Below are 16335 nucleotides of genomic sequence, written 5' to 3'. Positions count from 1 at the left end.
CAGATGAGAGACTTGGGGTGTAGTCACTTCTCTGACATGACACCCTTGTGAGCCTTCCAGGACCTCCTCTTCCTAAACTATAAAATGAGGAAAATGAATCAGAGGGAGGAGGGGATCCAGGTACCTGGAGAAGCAGGGAGAGAGGGAGTAAGGGAGTTGACTGGCCAGAGTTTGTGATGAATGAGGAAGCACTGCCCCACCCACAAAGCTGGTACTTTAATACCAGATGGTCTCGAACATCTCTCTTGTTCTAAAAGGCTGTATGGGGGTCTCCCATGGTTTTACTTGCTTAAATTTCTAAGTCCTGGCATGGTTTCTCTACTCAACATTGGTTGCTTGTTTAATTACTAAATTCAACAATGTTATATTGAAATTTTAGGCACTACCCCATTAGTAGCTGGAAATACATAAAAATAAGTGCAGGTGAAACAAGGACCTACTCTCAAGAAGTTTCCAGTCAACTGTTGAAAGTTAGATCTTGATCTAGTATGACAAGACAGAGTAGACCTTAACCCAGATGCAATGGGTGGGTGGGTAGCGCTGGTCAGACATAGGATCCTTGAGCGACACTGTTTAGAACTAAGGATTGAAGAACAGATAGGAATTGTCCAGTAGAAGAAGGAGGACAGTGAGTGAAGGGCATTTCATGTCCTTCCTCAAAATTTTCTAAAAGCAGACATTGGCAACGTAAGAGCAGCTGTGGGGCGGGGGCAGGGGGCGAAGGGTAAAGCTTAAGAGTAGCAACTCTGAGCTAACCTGCCTGAACTAAATCCCGATTCTGTCACTTACTAGCTCTGTGATCTTAGGCACTTACTTGACCTCCTGTGCCTCCGTTGCCTCACAATAAATTGGGGATGTTGATAACATTACGTGTTTCATGAGACTGCGGGAGATAAGGGGAATTCATACACATAAAATGCTTACAACAGTGCCTAGACGTAGAAGCACTTTATTGGTGTTAGCTGTTACTTCAAGGAGGAGGAGGAGAAGCAGTCGTAATAGGGGATCATGAGCACATACTCCATGACACTTTGCTTTACTGCTGTCCTGTTTTTGAAGAATATGAAGGGTGATGACTTTTGTCCTCGCTCTGCTCCAGACCAATTACGAAAATCAGTTGAGAGTCCGAAGACATTTGGGTAAGAACAGTTCCTCATAAGTGAAGAGCAAGTACTGTGTCTGAGTTCCCGCCTCTCAGTGCGGCCTGTGCCCACCATCTTGTCTCACGCGAGTGCCAGTTCCAGTGTTGGATCTCTCCCCGCTTCCCTTCCCACAGTGACCTGACCCCTGAGCAGCCTGTTTCTGTACTGACTGCAAAGGGCTTCAGCTTTGAAATTCAGAGAGGCTAAGACACTTCTTGCAGGTGATAGCAGCAGGTTGGCCTGTGGGAGCCGCTGCAGGGCTAAGCTACATCTTATTGCTGAAGGAAGTAAAATTTGCAAGTGTAATAATAGTTACAGTCTTTTAGGTCAGAAAAATAATCAGCTCATGATCACTTTTTTTAGAAGCTTTTCCATGCTATTTTTGGAGATTGGAATAATAACAATATTGCTATAGTTAACACTTACTTAGTGTTTAGCATATTCTAGGACTCATGTCTGAAAGATTCATATACCCCACCCCTCACCATAGACCCAGTAAGCCAAGACTCTGGCTTATATTGAGTTTTGTATCCAAAGAAACACAGATTCAGTTTAACACACACTTCATTTGTAGTTAGTACAAAGGTAACCTCAAACCAAAATACCCAGTAAATCCCCAACCATGTTTAGCCAGAAGCACTTATTTAAATAGAAAACGTTAATTTCCCAAATAATGAATCAAATCTATAATGTATTTTATTTTGAACAAGGAATTTTGGTCATAAATTGTGGGATCTGGTTACGAGGAGGGAAGCTCCATATAAGAGCTCTCTCATGGGTCTGGAGGACTCCGATCACACTTTTATCTCTGGGAATTCTTTCTGCACCCAGTTCATAACTGTATACAAAGTAGGTTTTATAAATGCTTGTTGAATGAATATATGAATGGTGCTCTATTTCCATCCTTGTCCCCTCCCCCTTTTCTTTTTTTAAGACTTATTTATTTGAGAGAGAGAGAGAAGAGAGAGAAGAGAGAGAGCGAACACACATATGGGGGGAGAGGAGAGGGCAAAGGAGAGGGAGAATCTCAAGCAGACTCCTGGCTGAGCATGGAGCCGGAGGCAGGGCTCAATCTCCTGACCCTGAGATCATGACCTGAGCTGAAACCAAGAGTCAGATGCTCTACTGACTGAGCCACCCAGGCGCCCCTGCCCTCCCCCCTTTTCTAATAAAATAAAAAGTAGTGGGAAGACTGAGTGAAGAACCTCACAGTTTCCAGACACTGAGTGGATGTTACTCTTCTCTCTGCCTACTATTTTCATTTTTATGCTACTGATTTTGCATCCTGGAGTCCACTGCCAGCTCACAAGAATGGAAAATCCTACATAACAGCCATTCTTCCTTAGAAATTAATGAGGAATACTCCTTTTGATTAAAAAAAAAAGAACCTTGTAAAGAACAAGGAAGGGTTGGTTGAAGGTAAAAGAACATTGAGATTGGTGATCATTTTCACTCATGGCAGGATGCTTGTCAGTCTCTCTGTGTCTACTCTGAAGTTCTTAGATTTGGTTTGAGCTGAATGACTGCAAGATGGAAGTATTTTTCCGAATCCCCAGTCTTCACATACTGTTTAGGACTTTAGACCTCAAGCGAAAATCTCTGAAGTTCTCTCCCTCCATGAAAGCAGTCTCTGAGAACCCATCTCCTCATCTGTAAAACTGAGAGTGTTGCATCATTGATATTACTTTTCAGTCTAAAGACACTCTCCTTGGCGCTATCCAACCTAGTCCTTTCTCGATCTGTCCTCACTGTACCAGAGGTCAGCAAGAGGCAGACAACAGATTGTGAAGTCAAGTATAACATGAAACTGGGTAGGTGGTAAGAGGAGGAGGAGAGATGGGCCATTTTACCATTTTCATATTCATGGGAAGCCTCCAACAGCACTTTGTGAAGTTCGATGGTTCTTTCCCCTGTGACTGCCTGTTCTGTGGGCCACATCCTTGCCACGAATTTCTGTCTCCTTTCTGTGGAAGCCAGCCAAGGACACATTATTGACCACCTGCTCACTTTCTTATACAAGACAACTCCCCAGACTTATTTTCTTTGCTTTCTCCTCCTGCTGGTTTATGGCTTTCCCTTATGTAGCAATAAAACTCTTGGAGAGTCCTCTTAGGGATGAATTAATGCCACCTAAGTATATTTCCTTTAGCTGCCCTTTGATGGTTCTGTTTAAAAATAAAGGGGGAGTTGGGGCAGTTTGGTTCTTATTGAAATTTTCCTTCCCTTTGCTTTAAAGTTACCATTCCTCAGAAACTCTTAGTTACACTCCAAGAGAGCTTTGCTAACAATAAAAAAATGTCTGGGAAATATTATCAGAAGACAAACTTACCATCTTTCAGTATTTTTTTTCCCCCCATTGGAAAGATATTTACGTTATAAAGAGGCCCAGCCCAGGCCATGTGAGCTTTTCTTGTATTCCTTTAAATCTTTAAATTTATAAATAATAAATAGAAAATGTGTCTGAATTCCAGAAGAGCAGAACATGATCTTGTTCTCCACCCTAATAGCAAACAGATTAAGGATCGGGTGTCATGATCCCATTTCAAATTTGTGTAGTCTGCAATTTATTTTTAATTTCTCCACATTTTATATTTTATTAATTCATCTGAATCTCATATTTAATCTGTGTCTGCTCTGAGCAGAACATCCTATGAGGTTCAGTTTCCTCTTCTCACAGTCCTAGCCCTGAGAGTTGGAAAAGATGAGTATCAGTCCTGAGCTTGACACTTGCCTTTGTGTGGCCCTGGATAAGCCACTCAGCTTCTCTGGGCTTCAGGCTTCTCTGCACTAAGAGTAACAGAATCTGGATATTGAGGGAGAAAAAAAATCCCCAGAGACAGGGGTTTCAGCTACTGTCATGGAAATTATCACTAGAATAAGCTATTTTCATTTATTCACTCTTTTGCTGGCTTAAAAAGTGAAGCTAACCAGATAACACACAATGAGGATTGGGGAGGTGTCACCATGACCCAAGCTCATTCCCACATATCATTTCAGTTTTCTTGTTCATCCTATTCACAATTTTTTTTGAACCCCCATGCTAACAACTATGGAGGATTCAAGCATGACCAAGATGTCACTTCTGCCTCAATGGCAATGCAAGGCAAAGACAAATGTGTAAAAAAGAGACAAAGAAACTGGTCCTTCTTCTTTTCTTTCTTTCTGGCATTCTTTCCTCCTTTTCTCTTATATTCGTTCCCTTTTCCTTGTCCTTTCCCAATTCTATCCATAATTTCTTTGCTTTTTCAGGTTTTTGAGTCTCACCTGGAGTTTATAACCTCTTCAGCCCATTTTGAATCTGAGCTCAAATAAAAACTAATGTCTTCAAAGGCCGCAGTGGGGCACATGGATCAAATCATCTTCCTTCCTCTCTGGATTCAGGGGCAGTCTTGTTATAAGCAAAGAAGAAATGTCGGGGCGCCTGGGTGGCTCAGTCAGTTAAGCGACTGCCGTCAGCTCAGGTCATGATCCTGGAGTCCCGGGATCGAGTCCCGCATCGGGGTCCCTGCTCGGCAGGGAGTCTGCTTCTCCCTCTGACCCTCCCCCCTCTCATGCTCTCTCTCTCTCTCTCTCTCTCTCATTCTCTCTCTCAAATAAATAAATAAAATCTTAAAAAAAAAGAAAAAATGTCAACATGGCATTAGGGTGGCATTAAAAAGCACCCATCCTTACCTCGAACCAAAATACCTCCTCCATAGTCTGCTGAGTGCCCAAAGTTGTTTTTTGTTTTTTATTTTTTACACAAGTGACTGATTGATAATGGAGAACAGGGCCCAAGGACTTAGGACTCAGGGAATTTAGGAGAATGGGGCCTGGGGCAGTCTAGGGGGTCTCTGTGGGTTGACCTGGCTGGGAATGGATAGAGAGTAACATGGAGGAGCAAAGTGACAGGTATCTTAGGGAAGTCGGAGGCATGAGATGGAGGCAGGAAGCCTAGCCTTGTCATAAGGCCAGCAGGTCCTGAAGAGAATGGCTCATCATGATGGCATGATTAATTTGTGTCTACCATGTTACCACCGGGAGGCAAGAGTTTATGCATTCAAGAGGGCTCCCCTTCAGGTTGGACTCTGAGGAAAGGAGTTGACCTCCAGAAAATCTCTGTGGAAACTGGCTATGATCTAGCTCTAAATTTGTGCTTAAGACAACAATTCTAATTGTTTATAAGGCTCAGACCCCATCTTCCAGATAGGAGAAGGGCTGGCACTCTCATCAGCCATGATTGATGAGAGGCCTGGAGAGGGCTGGAGCCAAAGTTTTGCCATATGATAGTGGTATTTCATCTTAGCCTCTGATCACACCAGGGGAAGGGCTGGTGCTTCCCTCATCATACAGTTTAAATGCCTGAAGGCCAAAGGGCAAGCTCCTTTTCCTGGAGTCTTGACTTCCAGGCCTGCTGGATATCTGTGCATGATGCTAGCCTGGAATGTGCTAAGGACAACAGGCACCCTCATACCTGCTACTGCTTCTCTCTCTGTAAATGTTCCCTGATAAACCCTGCTTGGCCCTTTGCCTTTGTTTGCACAACAGCCTCCAGGTCTACCTCAGTGCTCTCCTTGGTGATTGGAGTTCTAAGATATAAAGAATGCAGAGAAATGCTCTCACCCATTACTTGATTAATGCATTGATCCATTCATTTAACACTGTTCAGTCCTTAGCATGTGCCAGGTGCTGTAGACACAACAGTGAGTGGAGAATGAGGTCCCTGTCCTGGAATGACTCACAGGCTAGAGGGGTTGGCTAGCTGAGGAACTGACTGCTCAGACTCCTTTCCTGCATCAGTTTCCACCTCTGTGAAACTAGTCACAGGGAAACATTCAACCCCTGTTCATGTGTGTTGGTCTGACCGACTTACTTGCATGATAATTGCCAGCATTTTTACAGTCTCACACTGACTTGTCTCCATCTTCCAGCATGTGATTAGGCTTTTTCTGCACTCTAGTCCTTGATGTGTATCCACAAAAAACAAACTTATTTTAATATCCATCTCAACAAGACTTGCAAAGAATGCTAATAGAAGACATTGGATAGCAAACATAAATAACTTTTGAATTATCTCTAAGAGTATCTGGTCTTATACAGAAGCACATTTAAAAAACGAGTTATCCATAAGAAGTCTGAGGCAGGCAAAGAACTAAACCTACATGTTATTTAGCATATAATGATATTCTGGATTTTTTTTTTTTTAGAGGAATCATACTAGATTCTTACTGCTGAACTCTTACTTGTTTTAGCTTCTACCCAAATCAAATGATAATGTAACTGGTTAAGAAAATTCCTCTTTATTTTTTTTTTAAGATTTTGTTTATTTATTTGACAGAGAGAGAGACAGCGAGAAGGGGAACACAAGCAGGGGGAGTGGGAGAGGGAGAAGCAGGCTTCCTGCTGAGCAGGGAGCCCGATGCGGGGCTTGATTCCAGGACCCTGGGATCATGGCCTGAGCTGAAGGCAGACGCTTAACGACTGAGCCTCCCAGGCGCCCCCAAAAATTCCTCTTTAGATATGTCTACCATCTTCCCACCACCTAGTTATCTTCCAGTCTATCATTCCTCTCCCCACCTACCTGTAGTTATACCAATGTGGGCATAGGGATGCAGAGACACACAGGTTGGCTATTCGCTTGGTTCTGAGCTCCGGTTGCATATGGAAATGGGTATTTCCAGCATCTGTTAAATGATCTTTTGTATTAAACACATACAATATAAATATGTCTTACAATTTATGTGAGGCTTTTCCTTCAAAGAGCTCAAATTTCTACAAAGTTACTTTATGACTCCACTTATATGAAGTACCTAAAGTAGTCAAAGTCACAGGGGAGGGGAGAATGGGGAGCTGTTCTTCAATGGGTATAGAGTTTATTTTGCAAGATGGAAGATTTCTGGAGATCTGTTGCACAGCAATGTGAACACACTTAACACTACTGAGCTGAAAAAAAAAGTAAAAAAAAAGTTATTTTTAAAGTAAAGATCCTCAAGGAAATATCTTTTGTGAATAGTAATTACTATTTAATAGCCTGGATTTTCATTTATTTCGTGTCCTGTAGGATTCATGAAACATGTAGGTGTAGAGAACAATGAGAGCAGAAGCATCACGTAAAGTGCAGCAGAATCTTGTCAAAGGAGGGTTTGACTCACTCTTGTCTACCACTGCCCTCAACATCTGGGATAACTTGCTCACTGGGACATGGGAACCAGGTATTATCTTTTGCCCCTGACCCTGGCACTACCAGGTGTCAATTGAATTCTTGTTATTATTAATTCATTGAACACATATTCCATGAGGGCTTAGAATGTTTTAAACAGTGTTTGATTCTATTAATATTAACAATATCAAAAGTAACAAACTTTGAATAAGTGTATACAAGGACCAGACACTGTGTTAAGTGCTTTACACAGATGATGTCATTTAATACAACCCGGACAGCTCTGGGAGGCAGATGTTATTATATTCATTTTATAGACAAGAAAATGAGGACCCAAAGAGTTTAAATAACTTGCTTGAGACTGTCACGCAGCTAGTAGGTAGCACAGCAGGATTCAAATCTGATGGCCTATCTCCAGTGGCTTCACCCCTTAGGACTACTCTGGATTAAAGCTACTTGAAGAATCTGCGCCGTCAGTGCTTCAGGAAGGCAGTCCAACTAAGTTAAAAAATATCCTAAGATCACTGTTATGTTTGGGTTGTTTGTTTCCATCACTACAAATACGGCCGGAAAAGCTGGAAACACTGCTTTCCACACAGAGCAAATGCCTAGGAGAAATTTATTCATTGTTTATCTTCCTTGCCATGACTGTAAACTCTGTCAGAGAAGGGACCTGGCCTATCTTGTTCCCTGTGGTGTCTCCGCAGGTGCTGGCACATACCATGTACTTAATAAAAGCTTGGAGAATGAATAAATGAATGGATGACCCCATGGATGGTAATCCATGTTCTCTGAGTATGACTCTGTCTTGTGAGTGTGTGCACCTGCATGTGCTCACCTCTAGAGAGGAGGCCTTCTTCTCCATTCTCTTTTTTGTTGTGACCTCTGCTATCAGGTAGCACATGGCAGTTCATTGACCACTTTTATTTCTGTATTCCCGAGGGTTTAGCACACAGTCGTTGGTGAATACATGTTGTTGAGTGAATGGCCAAGTTTGTAGGCAATGCTGATGAATCTCTTTAAAAAACAGGTTATGCCATGTTGGCATATAATCCAACACACTGCCAACATCATGAACACTGGTCTCTAACAAAGCTGTAGTTTCACCAGCCTTTCAAAGTCCCTGCTGACTCATTTTCCTTTCCCAGCAAGTGCATGAATGGAGGGCAGGCTGCCAACAAGACAGACAGCAGAATGTCTGCCCCTACCAACAACAAGAAGCCTTGTCAGTCTGGTTTCCCCTGTAAAAAGATGATGGTCTATGGCAAGGGTTAGCCTCATAGTTCTAGTGTTCTGGAAAGTGCTAGGAGAAGAGCATAAGGACTGACATTGATTAAATGCCTACCATGTACCAGATAGTATGTTAGGTGCTAGACATAACAGCATCTGATTTAATTGTTATAAAACTACTGTAAAGAGTTATTGCCCTTTTTTTTTAAGTGGATAAGAAACCAAAGATTCAGAAGATTGATTTACTTGCCTAACTTTACATAGCTGATATTGGCAGAACTAAGACTTCAACTTCTTTCTGACTCCAAATGCTGTGCTCTTTATGCCATAGACACCATAAAACCACCAAATAACAGACTCCCCCCCCCATTCATTTGGGTTAATGAAACTCTTTTCTGAAATGCAAATACTCCCTGATAGAGTTATCCTCCTAAGTCATCCACACCTTAGTGTTAAGAATTTTGATAAGATTAACTTTTACTTATTCTCAGGTGGAAGTCATTTCCCATGAGAAGCTATGGATAGGAATGGAGGGGCTGGGCAGATGGAAAATTTCTGAAGGTGCAGCCCCACAGGGGGAACACCTGGGTGGAGTAAGAGGCTCAGGGCCATGGGAAAGGTAAGGGCTGTGGTCTGGGGACTGCACTACGCTGGGTCTACACTACCAGGTATTCAGAAGGCAGTTTATTGGGAAGTCTAACTTTATTGGTAGGCTGACTGGCAGGATGGTGTGAGACACAGCATAGCAGGGCAATTACCTGTATGGAATTTAATACTGCCTCTGCCGCTCATGGTCTGTGTGACCTTGTGCAAGTTATTTATCTCTCTGCATATGACACTTGGGTGTTGTGAGGGAGTACGTGAGATTTTTCTATATACAGTGCTCTGAACAGAACCTGGTAGCTAGTGATCCATTAATGTCAGCCCTTGGTGAGCAATTGCTCATAACCACCTGAAGGTCCCCCTCTGCCATCAGCAGATTACAAGCAGTAAGTCGTATGTGGTCATTCAGGAATAGCTAGAATCAGCCCAGGTGTTTTGGTGCTTGATTGTGGGGACAATTACATAGAAAAAGGAGAAAAGGAAAGTAGAATCTTTTGGAGGTTAGATTTTCTAGAGTTTGGGTTTGTGGAGTCCCCATATCTAGGACTATAGGATCTTTTTGGCTTAAAGGAATTTCAAGTGTGCTCTTACAACTCAATTAATTTACCTTCATGTTATCAATCACTTAATTTTTAGTTTGAAAAAAGTAAAATTTTTCAACTATTTGTAATGGCTTATCTCATTTGAAATGAGATTAATTATGCGCCAATCTCAACCAAATTTTAGTTACGTGCTGATGAGTTTCACTGCATTTTACAGTTTGTGACTATCTCCTTACATCACGTTCAAAAGGAGAATGCGACAATATTCTTTTCACGGGTCCTAGAAATTAAATCATTCTTGTAGTGTTGGTTTCTCATGCTCACTAATTCTGAGAAATACATCTTATGATTATCATTAGTATTATCTTTACTTTTCACTCCTTTATTTTGGGACATCTTCTTTGGCTTTTGAAAGATCATGTACTTCCATACTTCACACATCATGATTTAGGGGCCCAGTGGCAGAAGGCATTATGTGTCGATCTGCTTTTTGATAATCAACTGAAACAGAGATGATGGGCTGCAATACAGGTGGGTTGGAGCAAAACACTCATCCTAATGAAATGTGACTTTATGAAAGGAATGCTCCTAATCCTCTCCAGGACTGAGCCAGGTCATCATGGGTAAATGAGAGGTATTTGAGGTTCCTTCCTTCCTTCCTTCCTTCCTTCCTTCCTTTTCAGAAAAACATGTTGTGTCTACCAGCTGTTACCAACAGAATTATTAAAAATCTTGTCAGTTCAGAGTTATTGCTGTTCCTGAAGAAAAGATAAATGTATGTATTTTTAAATCTGGACATATGAAGGTTTAAAAAATATTGTTGTAGAGTTCTCCTGGCTACTTTTCCTTAGCTCTTTTCCAAGTTTTGGGCTGGAGAAACTTGACTACTATGTCTCTGTGCCAAGGTTAAATATTAAATGAAAACCTTGTGTCTGAGCAACTCCAGGATTAATAAACTATAGCAAAATAGGTAAGATTCCAAATCATCAGAGAAAAACATTTCTAAGGGAAATGGGGTTGTATCATACACAGTGTCACATTCTCAGCTATGGGATAAAACGCACAGGAAAAAGATGGATCATAGATTGTTTTAGGCTTGGAGGACACACCATCTCTTTAAGGGCTTCGTGGTACTACACTTACTGTTAAACTAGTGCATACACACAAAAATATTTGAAAGAGCCAAAGCAGTTAATGCTTTGCACAAATGTGCAATGCAATGCTGCAAGAGGGTTTTCCTCTCCTAGAGGACATCATCTTTAACCATTAGTAGCACTGGTTTCCAAAAGTCGAATCCAATTATTATGGTGAGTATTAATTTTAATAACACCACATTTTCCCTTGAGATTTATTATCTTTCTCAAGAAAAACACTAGAGGAAAATGAAATATTGTTGAAGGATTATACAATGAACCAGGAATATAAAAAGTTTAGTTTTCATTTCTAGGTTAATTCTAGTGATCTTTTGCTTCCCAGCCTTGAATGCACAGAGGGGTTGAACTCTTTGGGTTTTCAGTTCTTCCTTCCCAAGTGTGTTGCAGTGATTGGGGAAAAAGTGCTGATAAGAAGCCTGCAAAGTAGAGACAGTCTGTGGGCTGAGGGGTCTGGGACACCCAGATTGGGATCCTGGCTCTGCCATTTACAAAGTGTGTAACCTTTGGAACCTCCATTTCCTAGCCTAGAAAATGGGAATAATCATTTTTGTTGGGATATTATTTGATAACAAATGTCTGATAGTTACCTGACAACTAGCAGAAACTCAATAAAGGGCAGCTACTATAATAAACTTTATGTAGCTCTACATTCTTACTATGACTATAGTTCCAGGAACCAATAGGATATTAATGTATCTTTTACCAACAAATTCTGGTACCTTAGGTTAATTCATAAACAAAACCATCTTTAAAAGAAATAATCTGATCTGGGTTTGCTGAACTAGCATCTATATATAAATGCTTGCATTGAAGGATGTTTGGAATACTCTCCTGATAGAAAAATTTAATCTTCATGCTTTTGAGTAGGCATCAGAAGAGAAATCTGTTGTGTTGGAGAAGAGAAAGGTATTGGATACCTAGTAAAATAAAATGAAATGTTAATAATTTAGGAAAACCAGTAATAGACCAATGAGACTATATGGAGAAATATATAAAAGAAATAGGAGGAAGCTATGAAATGTTAACATTCTTAGCCTGGAACCCAAGAACATGGATATGACCAAAAGGATTTAAAGGACCAACTGAACATTACTCTGGCTACCTTGTCAGCAAGAATCCCCTGACTTATGCTAATGATATTATAATGAGAAAACCACATGCCAACGAAGTAAACAATAAGTAGGTGTAGTACAATAAATTCTCCAAACTTCACCTTGAAGAATGCTCTCCGGAGGAGTTTGGGAAGAATTTGTACAGCGAAGGTTAAGATAACGAGGGAAGGAATTTGGGCTAAAAAGGGATTTAAACTGGTGTGTATGCTTTGGAACATCTTGGATATTGCTGTCCTGCTGTAATGCTATCTGGCTTCATTGTAGAAAATGTAAACAAAAAAAGTACATGCTTGTGGGTTCCCATTGCGTTAACTGTCCCACGAGATATCCTTGCTGAATGGATGGGACATTGGTCTGGGAATGGTGTTTATCCCCTTGGTGTTCATTGGTGTGAGTTGGAGCAATTATAGCTGACTACAGCTAAGATTGATGTCACTGCTTCCTCTTTTTTTTTTTTTAAGATTTTATTTATTTGAGAGAGAGCGAGAGAGTGCACACGTGAATGAGCCGGGGGCGGGGGTGCGGCAGAGGGAGAGGGAGAGGGAGAAGCAGGTTCCCGCTGAGCACGGAGCAGGATGCCGGGCTCCATCCCAGGACCCTGAGATCATGACCTGAGCTGAAGGCAGACGCTTAACTGTCTGAGCCACCTAGGTGTCCCTATCCCTGTTTCCCATAATCTCAGGAAGGTGAGGCCTGCTCAGAAGAGAGAGGATAGGGAATCAGCTGATTCTGTGATAGCCAAGATCATGTCTCTGTGAGCCATATTTTCATAACATAACTTATTATAATGCCTACACTTGGTGGCTAATGCAGCAGGCATTATATTCTGTTATTCCTGGTTGTATCCTGTTAACTATTGTTAATAATAACTGTTCTCTAATAACCATAAAGAGAAAATACGGTTAACTACTTTATTAATCCCTTAAAAATACAACTATTTTATGTGCTAAAAGATACCATTTTTGTGTTTAAGTTATGGGATGGCTTGGTATGACAGCTAGCATTCATGGAGAACTTCCTATTTGCCAAGCAATACTGAAAGCACATTATATTGATTAATTCATTTAATCACCTTGTGTTAACTTATATAATCTTCAGAAAAATTCCCCTGAAATGGAGACTGTTATCATAATCATTCCTATTTACCCATGAAGAAACTGACACTCATTGAGTTTAAACTGCGTATCACCAGTCGCATAGTCAGTAAGTAGCAAGATTGGAATTTGAACTCAGGGAGGTTGCCTCCAGGGTCTAGGCACTTTACTACACCATATCACCTCTCTGAACAGGAATTTCAAATATAGAACAGACTCTGGCATGCATATATATATGTGTGTGTGTGTGCATATATATATGTATGTGTGTATATATATATATATATATATATATATATATACACTTTCCATATTCATGCCCACCTGCAATGATTGAATTAGGACTTTTATTTATTTATTTTTTTTAAGGTGATGGGGAAGAGGAGAGGGAGATGGAGAAAGAGAATCTTAAACAGGCTCCAAGCCCAGCATAGAGCCTGACACGGGGCTTCATCCCACTACCCAAAGATCATGACCTGAGCCAAAATCAAGAGTTGGATGCTTAACCAACTGAGCCACACAGGCTCCCTGAATTTGGAATTTTTCTGCTCTTTATAGTCACTGACTTACCAGATTAAAATTCAGGGTTATTGAAGAATACAGTAAACCTCATTCATGTAAACATTTCTGAACACCTCTTGCATATAAAGAATTCTAATAAGAACAGGAGATAAAGAAAAATAAGACACAACCCCTAATCTTTTGGGGAACTTAAAGACAAGAGAATAAGTAAATTCTCATCTACAAAGTTCCTCTTAGAAAAGTCCAGTTAGGGGGTACTTGGGTGCAGTTGGTTAAACATCTGACTCTTGGTTTCTGCTCAGGTCGTGATCTCAGGGTTGTGAGATTGAGCCCCCTGTCAAGCTCTGTACTCAGTGTGGAGTTTGCTTGGGTGTCTCTCTCCCTCTCTCTCTGCCCCTCCCCACCCCCCCCTAAGAAATAAAATCTTAAAAAAAGTCCAGTTAGATGTTGAGAGAATTGGGGGCTGTTACGATTTCTGTGGCCCCTGGTGGGTGAGGGCCATTGGGCCTTACAAGAGGGAAGTTGTCCTTATCCCACAGGAAATGGAAAGTTCCAGGTGAGCCAAAGAGATAACTGATCTTCCAGGTCAAACCTCCAGCTACTGGGGGCAAATGCACATTTATTTGGAGAAGCAGGGCAGAGTGGAGGGTGACTAGTGGCTGAGTTGGCCAGTGCCTGGGTGGTTGACCATCTCAAGAAGTAGTAGAACATGTGGCTGAGTGCACAGACTCTAGGGGTCCTCTTGTGTTCAAATCTCAGCTCTGAACCTCCTACAGGACCTTAGGCAAGGTTTGTTTTTGTTTTTTTTTTTAAATCTTCTTATGCCTCAATTTCCTCTTCTAAAAGTGAGAATAGCAATAAAAATATTTATCTCATAGGGCTTTTGTGCAAATTAAATAAGTAAAACAGGTAAGGTGCTTATAATGATGTCCAGCACAGAGTAAGTGGGATGTAAATATTAGCTAAGTTTTGTTGCTATCCTCACTGATAGAGGTAAGAGCAGGTCCAGGGGATTAGATGGGAGGGGAGAAGCACAGCCTACCTCACTTGGAAGAAATATAAATCCAAGGAACCCATCCCTCCCTCCCTCTCATCTCCCAGAGTACATTTCTCTGATTCCTCCTTGTTTCATCTTCTAAAGAAATGTATGACAACGAAATATATGTGTGTACTCCTTCTTCTTAATTGAAGTTATTTCCATGTTAGATAATAATTCACTGTTAATGATGTCGCCTTTCAAATATTTAACAGATTCTGTTTCTTCGTTGGCCTTGGACCATGGAAACTGGAGCAGGAAATCAGATGGCTGCACTTGTAATTCAAAGAGCAAATTGCAAAATCCTTGGTGATACTGAGGTACAGATGCCTTGCCTTTTGTGAAAGTATGGATCTTGAGCTTCTAGTTCTAAATCTTCTGAGAGGCCTTTCACTCTTACTTGGAAGCTATGGATGAAAAGTGTCCAGTCAATAAGGTTAATTTTCACTTAGCCATTACAACAAGGGGATATTAACTCCAAGTACCATCCAGATAGGGTCAACAGGAGCCTCTGCCCGGACCTTCCTGAAACTGTGCCTCTTCCAACTGCCATGAGTGAGGAGCCAAGGGATTGTGCTGTCTAGAGCCCACACTCTTCTAGACCCTGCTCTGGATATGCAAGACCTTAGAATTCTGTACCCAAAAGATCTTGAGCTCTTTCCAGTGACTACAGAGGCTTTTTCTTAGGGTTCACCCTCCAGAGATGAACTGTCATCCTGCAGTATGCGACCTCTGGGTCCAACATGAGGCTGGGGAGTAGCTGTTTGTTAGGGATAGTTCACAAGCGTGGTTGTGAAACCTGCATGGTCTATGGTTCATAGTCTATGACCAAGCTGGAGTTGGGAACAAATGAACCAAGGGTAGGCTGATCTCTCTCAGCCTTTGCATTCTGGTGTAGCAGTTCAAGGAGTCAGAGAATTCTAAATTTGAACATGGCCTTTCATGTTGCTATGAATGTATATTTGCCAAGGCGGAGGGATAGAACATAAACTATTTAAACAGTTGGCTTGATTCATAACTTTTAAAGATTTAAATGTATAGTATGTGGGCCTCCATTTGTAGTTTTGCCCAAAGCATCACAAATATTAGGGGTGGACCTGATTAACATAGATAACACAAAAAAGTCCCATGTCCATGATTTTCTTTATTGACACAGAAGTGGCCAAGACACAGCGGACAGTTCAAAAGCAAGAGCCGAGAAGAACTAACGAAATACCACGGATGACCATCCATGACTATTTTTATTCTTTCTTTGTCTCTCAAATAAGATTTCTGGAAAGGAAAGTATGATCATAATGAATAAATCAAAGCCAATAATGGGACAGTTTCATTGGAAGAAAAAGTAGAAGAAAGCAGAAGGAAAATCCTCAGACATTGCTTGTATCTGTTCTCTGTCAGCCAAAGCTTGGTGTCTGAAAATTATTGCTGGACTAGCTGGAATCTTAACAAAAGTTCCAGGAAACCTGGGGGCTTCTGGACAGCATATATGAAGTTAAGAGGAAAGAAATATTTCATCTTCTGTGAAAGTCACAAGTACGAAGAACAAGGTGTTAACAAGGTAGCAGCTAGGCGTGGCAGGGTGAGTCTGTTTTCTTCTTTTCATGGTTCTTTTATTTTCTCTAAGTGTCTGAAGCCAAAGCTTGTTGGCGAGAGGAGAGTACCTCTTCCTTCTCCCCTTCGAGTTCCTGGGGGAGAGTTGCACGTGCCTACTTGGCATGGTGGTGTTCCTGGCATGCACACAGCTGCCAACGACTCCTGACT

General features: G+C 41.3%; 1 protein-coding gene across 12 annotated transcripts in view; it reads right to left on the bottom strand.

The window, feature by feature from the left end:
* Positions 1-16335, bottom strand: part of COL8A1 (collagen type VIII alpha 1 chain) — a 163145-nt gene that overhangs the window by 22549 nt on the left and 124261 nt on the right. The window lies entirely within an intron of this gene.

The sequence above is a fragment of the Callorhinus ursinus genome, unplaced genomic scaffold, assembly GCF_003265705.2.
Source record: "Callorhinus ursinus isolate GAN/ISIS: 27379988/994484 unplaced genomic scaffold, GSC_fseal_2.0 scaffold1, whole genome shotgun sequence".
NCBI classification, from domain to species: Eukaryota; Metazoa; Chordata; class Mammalia; order Carnivora; family Otariidae; genus Callorhinus; species Callorhinus ursinus.
The sequence above is the reverse complement of the archived record's forward strand: the minus strand, read 5'-3'. Positions and strand labels throughout refer to the sequence as shown.